The following is a 9,523-nucleotide window of genomic DNA, read 5'->3' as shown; positions in this document are numbered from 1 at the left end:
ATTGTGGTCCATGACTGTTAAGGTCCCACAGGTGATTCTGATCCTCAGCCCTGTTTGAGACCCGGCCGCAAGGTCACAGCAAGCCTTCTAGGAGGGGAGAGATGCTCACTCAAATGTACAATGCAAACTAGCAGAATGCCAGGGCCTTCTCAGAAGCCCCACAGCGTGTACCAGTGAAGTCCCTCACGCTATACTGTGATGGAGGTGGGAGGGAGGAAGGGTGACAGAGCCAGAATCTGCCTGGTTTCCCACTGGCCTGGTTCCTTCCTAGCTTGGCCTTTGCGAGGACCCCATGTGGCGTGCTCAGGCTGCATGAAACCGGGTTCCGGATACCGCCCTTGCCATTGTGTTGGAGAGTTAGCTTTTGCTCAGTGGTACTAATAAGGATGATAAAGGAAATCCGCAGCTAATCCAAACATCTCAAGGTAAGTAATGGTTTGTCTCCTGACCTGTAATTATCAAAGGCATTTATAAACTCATGAATTCCGCTCTGTGAGTAGGGAGGCTTGCTAGGCGGTTTCCTATCTGAAGCACTTGTTTGGCTTGAGGAAAAAATGCTTGTACCACAAGAGTGAAACAGTGAAAAGTGAGAATGCAAAATTGTTAACATTTAGGAAGCTAAATTTATAGCATTTAGCCCAAAAGCCTCCCTTGTTCTCTGAATTTTTCAGTCTGCATAATTATGCAACCATCTGGGTCCCGACACATAACTAGCACCCCGCACGAACCCCACCAGCAGCGGCTCAGAGAACAGCCATCGGCTGCCACGGTGATGAGATGCGGACACTCCTCCCTTCTAAGAGGTCCTTCTGGAGACTTCGTGCACTGGCCACAGGAGGACAGTGAGATAAGGAAGGTGATTATTAACAAAAAGATCAATTACACTCGGTATTTCCTTGCCTTTCAGTATTCAAACATGGGCCTTAAACACTTCCGATGCTTAGAGGAGAATGGACAGAAAAATACCTTTGGTTTTCACAGCCTCAGTAGTGAGAACCACTGGAGATTCCAACGTGCATCTCCCAAACCCGAGAAGGTGGAAGGGAGATAAGGAGAGAACAGGGTAAGAGTTGGCCTGCCCAGGGCAGCAAAGGGCTGGTGACCTCACCCCCATGCCTGTGGCTGCTGGTCTGTTTTAGGCCTACACCCCTACCTCCCCTTTTAATGTTCTTTCTGCCTTTCTTGTAGCCTGCTAACCACACCTGTATCTCCACCTGCATTTCATTCCAGGGCTGCCATCTGTGGTGCATTGTATGCAGGAATTTCTGGGAACAGGAAAGCTACCAGATCCACTGCAGATGATCCTCCAGTGGTAGAATTCCAGGCACTGCAGCATCTAAATGGAGAAGATATTTTGGGGTCCTGGGGTCTGTGGGGAAGCTGATAGGAGCTGACCCAGCCTTTAGATCTCACCACTCAGGCAGCTGCCTGCCTCCAGTCCACTCCCTAAGAGGCGCTACTCAGGCGCTAGTCCATCCCAGACAGTGGCAGGAGGCCAGGAGCTGCTTGCTCGGCTTCCTTAATTTCAATGTCCATCTGGGTTTGCAGAAAGTGTCAGCGACAGGGTCTCTAGAAACTGACAGTGAGGGCCCAGGTAATCCAAGCCTATACGCAGTCCTCAGGATTTTCCCTCCCTGGGGGCTGTTCTGAGTGTCAGTGTTAGAGGTGCCTTCAACTGCAGTCACAGGATTGAAGCTCCGTGCCTCGGGCAAGTTTTCCAAAAAAGGCTCCAAAGCGTTGAGGTGGTTTGAAGATATTAAAGCAAGAAATTGGAACCAGAAAATCCAGAGAAGTCAAGATGTGTGTGTACTTTTAAGATAACAGTTAAATTGAACTTGTCTGAGTATAATCAAAAGTTGATTGAACAAAAAGAAAAAGTAAAAAACAAAAACAAACAAAAAGATGCCTTTCTTTTAACAATTAAAGGATCAGAATAAACCTGATCCCAATCAGAACTTTAAAACCTTCTTTTGCACTTAGAGAACCCTCAGCATGACCCTGCTGACTGTGCTGGCTGATGACAGCCCCCTCGGCGGACAGAGGATGCTCACGTGTTCCACACACCGAGCACATAGGTATTTATTTAGGTCCAAGCCTTGGCCTGAGAGCCTTCCCTGTGTTCCTATGGCGAGGGAGAAGAATTAAGCAGTCAGGCCAGCAGCTGGGCCAGGGTGAGCTGAGGAAGAGAAGTTTGTCTCTGGGGAGCAGCTGTCTATGAGCTGCCAGAAGCAGGAGGAGGGGATCTAGAGCTGAGATGTGTCTTGAGGGGGTGTGAGGAAGGGCGGCAGTGGGTGTGCAGGGCGGTTTCCTCACCACAGACCCAGACCCCCAGGGCTGGAGGGGCTGGGTTTGAGCTTTCACCCCTGTTTGAAACAAAGGGTGTAATCTCAGCTTTGTTCTTGTCGGAGGCCAGGAGGAGGCCAGGGTGTTGACGTTGCAGCTGAGGGGTGGGTTCCAGATCCAGGCTGCCAAGAGCTTGGTGTGTCTCTCCCACCCAGGCCCCCTCACACCCCAACCCCCACTGCAACTATTTCCAGGCTCACTGGGGCCAGAGAGAGACTGGGAGCTAGTAGCAATAAAGGATGATTTTAACAGCTGAAGGTACAGGTATAAACTTGGATCCCAGGGATGGGATCCTGGGTGTGCTGTCCTTTCTGTCAACTAAGTCTCTATCGGTAGGGCTGCTCCAACAGGGGCACCACTTGGGGACCACTTACTCTGTGGCTGTTTCTGAGACTCCCCATTCGACCACTTCTGTGCTCCAGAGGGCAGCTGAGAGAGAGCAGTAAGGAGGTGAAGTGACTTCCTCTGGCCCTTCTTCCCAACCTGGATAAGAGGAAGGAGATGTCCGGCTTCTTCCAAACCCGGCCCTGGCCGCCTCCTCCTCTCTACTTTCTCTTGAGCAGGCCCCCTGGGTGTCCCAGGACCCCTGACTCCGGCGCCCAGGATTGGTGGTTGTGGCAAGGCTGACGGAACACCTGCCCCAGCAGAATCCAGCATCAGAACCACTGTTTTGGTGGCGCAGATTCTGGAGTCTGGCCCTCAGGAAAAGCTTTTGGATTTCAGTGTCCATGGTTATTAAATGAGGGTGCGTTGTCAGTTTCGCCATACTATGGAAATGTTAGTTTTTTGTGTGTATTATACTGACATGTACTGTAAGGAAGAATGTGGAGGGCACCTGATTCCATTCAGGACTAACTTTTCCAGAAGTGTTACAGCAACAGCAGGACAGTGGTAATAATAATAACCCATTCTAACTGAGTGCTTGCAATGTGTTAAGGATTTTAATCCTCATAACAACTCTATGGGGTCGGCGCAATTATTACCCCATCTTACACATGAGAAAATGGAGACCCAGTGAGGTCAAGGCACCCACCCACAATTTCGCAGCTAATGGGCCGAGGGCAGGCTTCACACCCGTTTAGAAAACCCCATCTGGAGAGACCCAAAGGAGAACCCCTGTGGCTGCTCAGGCCAAACTCGCTGCCCCTTTCCCCACGTGCACTCTACCTCCCTGCAGCTACTCGGGGGCGGGAAGTCGGCTCAGGCCCTAATTCCATAAATAATGGAGAGGAAGAGCTGGGCTGCAGAACTTGACAGAAATATTGGAAGATAACATGCTTTTTATATGGAATCTGTCCAAGTTTACAATGAGGCAGGAAACCAATTTTCCTAAGAATTGAGGAAAGGGCAATTCTTTGATTCTTACTTCAATCTCTCACTCCTGCAGCCAGAGACACATTTCTTTTAATAAGGCAGTTTTGAGGTGGTTCTTGGAACTCCAGGGAACAAGAACCTTGAAGTCTGCTCAGGCTGTGGACGTGTCAACTCATGAGAAATGGCTCCTGGGAGCATGGAAGGGTTGCTATTTCCTTCACTTTAGTAATTCCTTTCTTGCCTCCACCAGACTAGATAGAGGCTGCAACTGAAGTCAAAGACCCCACCAAATCCCAGGGTGGGGAGCTCCCCCTAGTGGCCCAATGGACCCACTTGCTGATGGCCCCCGGGGGCTTAACAAAAGTGAGTCCAGAGTCTGATGTAAGAGGGAGTCCACTTCCAGGTACCTGCCCCAGAGAACTTAGGGCAGGGTCCCATGTTCATAGCAACACTGCTCACAGTAGACATAAAGTAGAAACAACTCAAATGTCTGTTGACTGGTGAACGGTAAACAAAATGCAGTATAAACATAACAAGGGAACATTATTAAGTCTTAAAAAGAAATGAAATTCTGACAGAAGCTACAGCATGGGTGGAACTTGAAGACATTTGTTTAGTGAAATAAGCCAGACATAAAAAGGCAAATATTGTGCGATTCCACTTACACGAGGAATCGTCAAACTCACAGAGACAGAAAGGAGAACATTGGTTGCCAGGGGCTGGCGGGAGAGGGAGTGGAGACTCACTGCTAATGGGCAGGGTTTTGGCTGGGGGTGATGAAAAGTCCTGAAGACAGAGGGCTGCCCGACGATGTGAAGGCACTTAACACTCTTGAATTGTACACTTAAAATGGTTAAAATGGTAAAATTTATGTTAGGCATATTTTACTGTAATAAGAAAAACAGAAAAGAGAGGATATGCTCATTCATTTTTTTGTGTGTGGAAAAAACACACATTTTTCCAGGTTCCTAAAAAGGAATTCCCCAAATCAGTCAATTTATGTTGAAATTTCCTGTGCTTGTCTCATCCTAGAATGAAATTGAGGGGGAATACTGTCTTAAAATCCACTCAGTTTGGAAGAATAAAGTGGGAGAAATTATTGTAGTTGACGTGAAAACTTACTATACAGGGCTAGGCAAAAAAGTAGGTTTACAGTTGTTTGTGTAGAAAATAACACAATAACTAATAGCCAGTAATACAAGAATAAACCCTGTTCTGCGTGCTCACAGCCGCACAGCTGTGGAGAGAGTGGTCGAGCCAGCGTGGTCTTGGTGGAGAGGAAGCAGGCCAGCGTATGGAGCAGAGAACACAGAAGCGGGCCAGCGCGAGTGTGCCCGGCTGGTTTCCGCCGAGAGCGGAAAACAATGCAATGAAGCAAAAGCAGTTTTTGTGACAAATGCAGCTGCAGCAGTTGGTGATCTGTAGATTAAAAACATGAACCTCAGCCTAAACCTCATACCTGACACAAAACTTAATGTTTATTAAGTTTTATGAAGTTATTAAGTAACCACTAGGAAATGCAGGTTAAAACCACACTGAGATATTATTACTCCACATCTACTAAAACGGCTAAAGTGGGAGTAGTGACAACACCAAACGCTGGTGAGGATGTGGAGGAACCACTCTCTCATGCATTGCCGGTGGGGTGCGGAGCGATTCAGCCACTCTGGAAAGTAGTTTGGCACAGTCCAGTAATCATACACCTGGGAATTTATCCCAGAGAAATAAAAATTTACACTCACACAAACACTTGCACACCACTGTTCTATTTGTAATAGCCCCAAATTGGAAACAACAGCAAAAGATCTAAACACACAGTGCTCTGTCCCTACCATGGAGTACTACTACTCAGCAGTAAAACAGGGCCCTCCACTGACACGTGCAAGGACTTGGATGAATCTCAAAGGCCCAAAGGTTTCTTTAGGGAAAAGACAATCTCAAAGGTGACATACTACATGATTCCAATTATATAACAATCTTGAAAGGACAAAATTATAAAGATGAAGAACAGATTAGTGGTTGTCAGGGGTTAGAGGTGGGAAGGAGGAAAATTGGTGTGAGTATTAAATGCAGGGAGGATTTTGTGGCAATGGAATAATTCTGGACCTTGATTGACAAGAATCTACACATGTGATGAAATTGCGTCGACCTCGCCCTTTCCTCACCCCTGCCCCACACTCACGGAGTAAACTGGTGAAATCTGAGTAAGGCCCATAGCTTGCACCATGTCAGGTTCCTGGTTTTGATTTGTTATGTAAGATGAGGCTGTTGGCAGAAACCAGATGAAAGGGACCTCTCTGTACTATTTTTGTAACATCTTGTGAATTTATAATCATTAAAAAATACTAGGAAAAAACCTTCAAGAGACAAGGAAGAAAAGGAAAGTCAGGTGTGATGATTGCTGGGGGGAGGGAGGTATTAGGGGACTAAATGGAAATAGAAAAAATAAAATAGTGATTAAATTTAAAAAACAAATAAATTTTGTGGCTAAAAAAAAAGAAAAGGAAAGTCAGCATCATAAAGCATCTGCCCCAAGCTGGCTCTTCTCGGGGATCATCTCACTGAGTTGTCCCCGTGGGTCTGTGAAGTACATTTTATCCCATTTCACAGACAAGAGACCAAGGCCCAAAGAGGCAGAATTGAGTTTCAAACCAAGTTCCTCTAATCTTAAAGCCTGTTCTCTTCAGGAATAAGTAGAATAAATGGTCAAGTTTCTGCTTTGCCTGACAAAGTTACCATTGTCTCAGCAACAAGCCCTGTGTGCACTGCATGTCAGTCGCTGGGAATGGAATGGCCCATCTCAGATTGTCCCGTCTGGTGCCATCCGTGTAAGCTAATCGGCAGAAGCTCTGGAAGCTTATGTCCTTCTTTAAACACAGCCTTCTTTATGTCACTCCTCTCCCTCCCCCCACAAGTCTAGGCGACCTTCGAATGAAGGCTAAGGCCTTGGTTTGGTGCTGAAGCACTCAAGGTCCTGCCCGATCGCCTCCTTAAGAAATATGCGGCACTTCCTCCTCCTTCTCTCTACATGACCTGTCTCCTCTAACTGAAATAGTTTATGGCCCCCACACTGCTTTGACCACAGTCTTTAGCTCCAGCTCATCCTTTTGGCGTTTTTAGCCCATCTGCATTCTGTCTGTCTTTCCTGACCCAGCATTACTGCCCACGAATCCTGCCCTGACTACTCGAACACCCGGGGCCCCGTGTTCCTCACACTCAAGAACCTGAGTCTCTACCTGTATACAGCAGGCACTGGCATGGGCTTGTTGAGGAAGTGAATTGTGAACTTATCACACATGGCCTTGTATTGGTGTTGAATATATACTTCCATGTTAGTTTTACCTATTTAACCAGATGCCAAGTTTCTTAACTTACACACCGTTTCACGTTCTCAACAGTGCTCAGCCCAGTTTGCTGTTTTTAAAACAGCCACTAAACATGAGAGCTTATTCTCATACTCTCAGCTGGATGTCCACTTTCACTCCTGGTCAGCTATTTGGCTGGTCCTGCATCAGACACACTTATTGCTGGGGTTGCTGGTGGCTTGAAGACCAGTCACCATTGATTTTCTTCTTGCTTCTCTTTTATAGAGAAGTTTGAGTTGCAATAGACCCATCCACCCTGTCTTCTCAGGATCAGTTCCTTCAGCAATTATAACCTTCCTTCGGGGGCTGACTTGGCCCATGTCTGCAATGAACTCAGACGCCGGCACTTGTAGCTGTGATCATCCATCTCTTGGGATGAGCAAATTAGGAGGGAACTACAGAAAGTGTAATTGAAGAAAATTAGTTAGTGGCTGGGGAAAGGGCTGGGCTGTTGCTGTGAGGGCCTGACCTCATCGCCTTTCACAACATCAGTCAGCACTGAGGTTTTGAAGAGACACGGCAGTGGGAGGAAGGTGTTTGTGAAACTCAGATGGCTGGAAAAGGAGCTAGTGTCAAAGACAGTGAGTAGGAGGAGCCGCCTCTCCTTTATGCTCTCTACTGCTTCTCAAAGGGCTCTAGGAACTCTCGTGAGACAATAAGACGTTGGGGTCATCTTTGCAAAGGGTGCCCTTCTGACAAAAGCTTTGGCTTGAGCCCTGGTGCTCAGGAGTCAAACAGGACTCTGACGTCTAAACTGGCTCCCAGGAAAACTGCTGTGGAGTCCACGAGAAGGATGGACTCCAGCCACATGTGTCAATGCCAAGGTCTCCAGTGTCTCTCCTGTTCTCTGGTTAGGCAGAATCAGATCCAGGACCACAACTCTGGAGAGTCAAGTGGCTTTGTAGAGAGGGGGAGGAAGAGAAAGGGAGTGGTGGTTGAATCTCCACCTCTGCTCTCATTAGCTGGGTCAGAAGGAATAGGTGAATTCCCTGCAAAATTGTTGCCAAAAGGTACATTTCCATCCTCTTTACTGTGGTGTAGACAGCTCTATTACTGATAACACCCCATTCTGCTACCAATATGGTGACACGCTAGCACGACCTGTATAGAGCAAGCTTAGGAAATTCCCAGGCACTTGGGCCATTGTCCAGAATTGTGACAAGAGGAAAATTATTTTTCTCCAGGCCAAGGTCAGCAAATCATACCTCAGGACCAACTACATATTTTTGTATGGCCTACAAACTAAAAATAGCTTCTACATTTTCAAGTGGTTGGAAAAACATTTTTTAAAATACTGTTTTACTACATGTGAAAACTATATGAAGTTCAAGTTTCAGGTCTACAAATAAAGTTTTATTGGCACATACATTTGTTATATATTGCCTAGGTCTGCTTTAGCATAGTTGAGAAGTTGCATGCGTTGCAAAGCCAAGATCAACTCTGTCTACAAAAGTTGTAGTATAAAATGAAAATGTGGGGCTTCTTGTTAAAAAATTATTAAGAATTCCACAATGGCAACAGTATAGCATTAAGCAAAGTGTGGTAGCCCCTCTACACCCAGGGTCCTGTGCCTGCCAGTGAATCTGGTACTTATTAAAATACTTAATATCTGGCTCTTTAGAGAAAAAGTTTGCCAACATATATTCTGGAAATTCAAAAACTGATATTTAACAAAACAACAAAAAGCAATTAGCCCTGACTGGTGTGGCTCAATGGGTTGAGCTTTGTCCCACAAACCAAAAGGTCACTGGTTTGATTCCTGGTCAGCGCACGTGCCTGGGTTGTGGGCCAGGTCCTCAGCTGGGGGCTTTCGAGAGGCAACCAACTGATGTTTCTCCAACACATGGATGTTTCTTTCCCTCTCTTTCTCCCTTCCTTTCTCTCTCTCTAAAAATAAATAAATAAAATCTTAAAAAAATAATGTTAATCTCCAGCAAAAAGTTTAGAGAAAATTATTAAAGTGTTTCTGGACATACTTTGAAAAGAAATTGTTGAACATTATGACCTAATATAGATTTGCTCAAATTAGAATCATTTTCTTCTGATTGGATTATCTGCTGTAGTGAGAAAGGCACAGGACAGGGGAGGGCAATGCAGTAGACATGCACACCAGTCCTTCAGTTCATGCAGTCTTTCCTAGGTCATGCCAAAATATCAGGGAAAACCTGCAACAGTCTCTTCATGCATGGAGTTAAAATTTTAAAGTGTAAATAGACTTCTGGACAAGATGGAGGCATAGGTAAACATGCTTTGCCTCCTCACACACCTACAAAAAAATTACAACTAGACTACAAAACAAATATCACCCAGAATTGTCAGAAAATTGAGCTGCATGGAAATCCAAAAACCAAGAATTTAAAGAAGCCACATTCATCCAGATGGACAGGAAGGGCAGAGATGCAGAGAGATGTGAAGAGTGTAGAGGGGAAGCTGAACCGAAGGTCCCACATCCACGTGTGGTGGATGAAAACCAGGAGGAATCCTCTGAAGCAAGGGATCCA

At 46.1% G+C, this 9,523-nt stretch overlaps 1 long non-coding RNA gene across 1 annotated transcript; it reads left to right on the top strand.

The window, feature by feature from the left end:
* The first annotated feature begins 292 nt into the window (after positions 1-292).
* Positions 293-1,734, top strand: LOC123813570. Its single transcript, XR_006784769.1, has 3 exons — positions 293-425; positions 908-1,063; positions 1,231-1,734. It is a non-coding gene; the product is annotated as an uncharacterized LOC123813570 (long non-coding RNA).
* The last annotated feature ends 7,789 nt before the right edge of the window (positions 1,735-9,523 follow it).

The sequence above is a fragment of the Phyllostomus hastatus genome, unplaced genomic scaffold (genome assembly GCF_019186645.2).
Source record: "Phyllostomus hastatus isolate PE091 unplaced genomic scaffold, TTU_PhHast_1.1 phas_contig_152, whole genome shotgun sequence".
Classification (NCBI taxonomy): Eukaryota; Metazoa; Chordata; class Mammalia; order Chiroptera; family Phyllostomidae; genus Phyllostomus; species Phyllostomus hastatus.
Note: the sequence above shows the minus strand (reverse complement) of the source record. Positions and strands in the feature narration are given on the sequence as shown.